Consider the following 5480-nt stretch of genomic DNA (forward strand, 5'->3'; position numbering starts at 1 on the left):
CGATTTTGATGACGAAGGCTCATGGCCTGAGTCCCAGTTCAACTATTGTTGAACTTTGTCGATATTGATGGCGAAGGCTCATAGCCTGAGTCCCAGTTCAACTGCTGTTGAACTTTGTCGATCTTTGATGACGAAGGCTCATGGCCTGAGTCCCAGTTCAAATGCTGTTGAACTTTGTCGATTTTGATGACGAAGGCTCATGGCCTGAGTCCCAGTTCAACTATTGTTGAACTTTGTCGATATTGATGGCGAAGGCTCATAGCCTGAGTCCCAGTTCAACTGCTGTTGAACTTTGTCGATCTTTGATGACGAAGGCTCATGGCCTGAGTCCCATATTGTGGGTATTGAGTGCTGAAGCTCGGTTTGGATTCGAGACGTTGAGCGGCTCATCTGTTGTCTTCCCAACCAGGGTTTATAGGCTGTCTTGAGGCGACTCTCGGCTCGAGATATCTCCGTGCCGGTTTCTGGCCGGAGCTCGTATCAGGGATGTGGGAGATGCCTTACAGAGACCTTCCCTTAGGAGGGGGTGGGGGGGCTGCTTCTTCTTGTTTGCACCATCTGATAGATGAGAGACAGAGGAACTGGATCTCGATTCGAGATCTTCGAGTTCCATCGGCCTGATATGCCGCTTTGGCTTGTTTAAGCTGGGTTGTTCTTCCTTTTCCGGCATTTCTTTCCTTTTGGTCCATGGAAGAACTACGCGATTTTGCCATGAAATCCCCACAGACGGCGCCAAATTGTTTGCTCAAAAGTTATCATGTGCTTTATGAGTGCACAACAATACAAATAAGTTACGGGAAAATCATAGCAAATCGTAATAATCCATTTGACCACAAGAAGGAAACGAAAAGAAGTACTCAGGATTAGGGGGAGAAACATTAAAAGCCTTTATTGATAATATTGGTTTGGTCTGCCTCTCCATGAAGAGGTTCAGAGCCTTACAATGGTGTTTTCTCTTCCCATAAGATGGGTATGTTTCTCTCTTCTCTCTCTCTTGTCAATAGTGGTGAAGAAGAACGCCCCCCCCCCCCCCCCTCTTTCTAGGGTTCCCTCTCTTGGTTTTTATAGCTGTGGGCTTCGTGAGCTGGCGATAAGTGGCCGTGACCACGTTGGGATCTCGCCTTTATGGTGGCGGATAGGCCATGGCCTTGTCGATCGAACCAGATGCGGGTTGAACATCGTCAATTCTGAGTGGTCGTGCCACTAATTAATCATGAATTAACTTAAAATGGGATTAGCCTTGTTAATTATCGTGGGGTCGAATTCTGACCCATACATAGTGCTCTATGAGTATGAGTTCATGCTTACAAACGAAATATGAATAGCTTATTCCATGTATCGATATCTAAAGCTGTAAAATTCAGCTTTTGATGACCATGCTGCTAGTTTCTCTTGAATCCTTTTAATTGTGTGCCTGTGTATAATAGCAATCTAGTTTGGATGTCTTTATGTTGTTGGATCTGGAACTCATGGCAATACATCAAGAATTAAAACAAGAAGTGAAGTCTTGTAGCATGGTTTTTCTTTTTCTGTTTAGTTTATTAAAGTCAAAGCTATGTGGTGGATTAATTTTGTCTTAATATGGTTTGTGATTTGCTATGTTATATTTTTCTAGTTAAGTTCTTTTCTGACAAGTGATATTATTCAAAAGATATCTTTGTAGAATCCATTGAAATAATGTCAACAATAAGGTGAACAATGGAAAAGTTCTAGTAATATTTTTATTGATTGTTTGGCCTCACTTACAGTAGTGCAATGTTTGAATATTTATGTTAAGTTAATAGGCATAATTGATGGGTTTGGGGCTAAGAAATAATATTGGAATGTGGGTAACTAAGTTACTGGGCTATGAAGCCACAGATTGAATAAATGGGCCCAATTAAATATTTTCTGCTAGGCCCATCTCGTGTTAAACATGCCGGCAAGCCTATCTTTTTAGAAATATTTACCTCTTATACCAAAGGTTGATACCTTATTTATTTTAAATAAATACCATTTTAAAAATTATATTCGATAGCTACCTTTTGAGTTTTATAGCCAAATATCTATTTATGGTCACCTCCTACCCTTAAGCCATAAAATACGCTGCCGTATCTCTCATAAAATGCGCCGCCCTCTCTTTCTCAATCCTTTCTCTCAACGCCTATTTTTTCCATGAATACAAACTCATTGATTCTCTCTCATCAGGTCCTCCGTTGATCATTCTTCTAAGTAGTCAATAGGAATTTTTTCGCATCCACTTTCTTCAAGGATTTTGGAGAATCAATGATAAAGATGGGCAAAATTGGAGTCCACACTAGAAAAGCAGACGAAATCAGAAATCATTGTGCCTTCAGAAACTAAGAGAAACAAAAGCTTAGTCACTTTCGTATTGTTATGTTCAATGAGATCGCCGTCACCACCGCACAGAATTTCGGCATCCTTGGTAACGGCAGAGTTCACATTCTTCAGCTCACTCCAAACGGACCCATATCGGAAATCGCCGCTTACGACACCGCTGACGACGATTACGACGTTTGCTGGTCTGAAGCTCACAATTCCCTCGTAATCGCCGCAAACGGCGATGGTTCTGTAAAACTTTACGACCTTTCTTTGCCTCCCACCAACAATCCGATTCGTGCCTTCAAGGAACATACACGTGAGGTGCGACATTAGGGTTGTTCTTGAACAAGACGACGGAGTTTGGGGCTGAGCAACTTGAAGATTCTGTTACCTTTTTTTTAAAAGTGTATTTCAATGTATCTCGCTGTATTTCATTGTATTCATTGTCTTTTTTTTCATTGTATTTCAGTGTATCTCCCAGTATTCCATGTATTTCATTATATTCTTCGTCTCGCTATATTCCATGAATGTATTTATATATTTTTTTAATTAATATAATTTATGTATTCAGATGTATATATGTATTCAAATGTATCTGCAGTATGTATTCATATATTTTGCACTATAGATGACCTGCTACACTTCATGTATTCAATGTATTTTTATTTATTTAACTATATCAATGTAATTATATAATTTCTCTGGAGATTGCTATGTTTTTGGGGTATTTTTCGGTTGAGAAACTTTTTTATAATTGGAAATACAAATTTTGTGTGTTATAATTGAGTTTGTTGAGTTATATTAGGAGTCTATTATGTTAATTGTTTCACTTTCCGTTTAAAAACAGCTGAATAGACCATGAATGGCGTTGTAATCCCCTATTTCACGCCGCGAATACAGTTGAATACAATAATCTGTCTAGCTGTAATCACCTTTTTCACGCCTAGAAATGATACTGTATTCATGAATACAGTAGCTTAAATACATTGAATACACTCTAAAAAACCTGAAAACATAGCTATAGGAAGTAATATAGTAAATGATAGCTACAACTAACTAATAACCACTAAACAATAGTGGTTTGTGAAAATTTCTCTTTTTTTTAAGTAGTTTCAGCTGGCCCATTTCCTTTCTTCTAAAATAATAATAATAATAATAATAATGATTAAAACCAGCTGGCCATTCTTTGTAGATATTTTCTGCTGGGCCCATTTCATGATAAACCAACAAAGGAGCGCAATACCATTATCCATAAGCAAGAGATGCCCAAGTCTTTAATTGTTGATTTCTTAAACTAACTCCAACCACAACCCGGTTCTGCTCCACAATTAAAATAATTTAACAATTTAATCACTTTTTTAATTAATTAATTTAAATGCTAGGCAATTAGTAGGCGCGCTTTAACTCACAGAATCGTTTACGTAGCGTGATGTTTAACATTCAATAAATCAATTTGATAATCTCATACCATACCCATTAATTTTAGTTGATATTTAATTTAGTTAATCCTTTGCTGAAGTCGCGGATTCACTTGCATAGCGCGACAGTTGACTAAAAAATTTCAAGAATTAATTTTTTCAAATGTAGTAATTTCTCAAAATTACTACAAATAATTGATTGTCATGATTTCGGATTCGCTTGCGATGCGCAATTATGATAAGGTAATTAATTTTGTTATTCAATCACGCATTCGCTTGCGTAGCGTGGTTATGACAACGTAATTTATCCAAATCATTCTTTGTAAATAATCTTAATAATCAACAATAAAAGCAGATATAGGCAAACATGAAAATCAAATAAAGCACAGATTATCCAAAAATTAATTCAAGCCAATTTTAGTCAATAAAAGCGACCGTGCTAGAACCACGAGACTCGGGGAATGCCTTACACCTTCTCCCCAGTCAACAGAATTCTTTACCCGACCTCTTGTTTTCGCAGACCAATAATAAAAGAGTCCAATCTTCCTTTGAATAGGGATTCAAATAAAAGGTGACTTGGAACACCGAAAATCAATTTCAAGTGGCGACTCTGTAAATAAATAATCCCTACTCAAATTTTTCACTTTAATTGGAAAAACTCTTTAACCCACACAACCCATAACACACATATATCTTTTTTGGGGGTAGAAAAGAGGTGTGACACTCACCACCTCTTTGTATCAATATGCGCGAATTTAGTATAAAAATATAAATTTGGAAATAATCAACTAAAATGCGAACACAAAAAAAAAAAAAGGCACCAAAATCCTCCAATGGTGATCTATAGTATAATATATTGGTTAATGAAAACTCAATAGCTTTTGTTTAGATATAAAAATATATATATGGAAATTCACTAAATAATCATAAATATTTTACAATAAAACTAATTACTATATTAACTTGAGATCGCAACCGAAATTATAAACTTCAAATTCTGAATCTATATATGTGGTCCTACGATAATGTGGCACCACTTGGGATGTCGTTGATCATAACTTAACGAATGGGCCAAAAATGCAAGAAATGAAAAACCATTCACCGCTACCTTCTAAAATTAGTGGAAGGCATGCTTGTCGGAAGTGACTGAGTCAGAAATTTTGCAAAGGGTATTTCAATTTTAACATATACGTAGAATATTTTTTCGATAAATAAATGCATCAATTTTTCTTAACATCACCATTGTACGCATTTTCCTAAAAATTCATCATTCATTCGACTTATAAATTCATTCTTGATAAATTTTATTACTGAAATTGCAATAGAAAATTGAACACCCTTTATCGTTAAACTACTTATTCCAATCATTTTAAAAGGTGTTCAAAATTTAATTTATATCCCTTAATTACAATATTTAAGATATAAACACAGTATAATTTTCCAACCAAAGGTGTTCAAGTGACCGCTCTTGGTCAAGTGTGGATACGCCATTCTTTGGCAGCGAAGACGAATCCACGATTTTAAGTTTATGGGTTGCGATCTTAAGGTAATATACAATAATATACTCGGACCAACGAATTGTTTTCAAAACTAAATATTCTTATACATTTAGTGAATTTTTAATACAAATACATAGTCTTGACAAAAGTTATTGGGTTCACTGTCACGACCCGAATTACCCACCGTCGGGACCATGATGGCGCCTAACATTGAACCCGCTAGGCAAGCCAACATTATTGA

This window comes from Nicotiana attenuata, chromosome 7 (genome assembly GCF_001879085.1).
Source record: "Nicotiana attenuata strain UT chromosome 7, NIATTr2, whole genome shotgun sequence".
In the NCBI taxonomy this organism is placed as follows: domain Eukaryota; kingdom Viridiplantae; phylum Streptophyta; class Magnoliopsida; order Solanales; family Solanaceae; genus Nicotiana; species Nicotiana attenuata.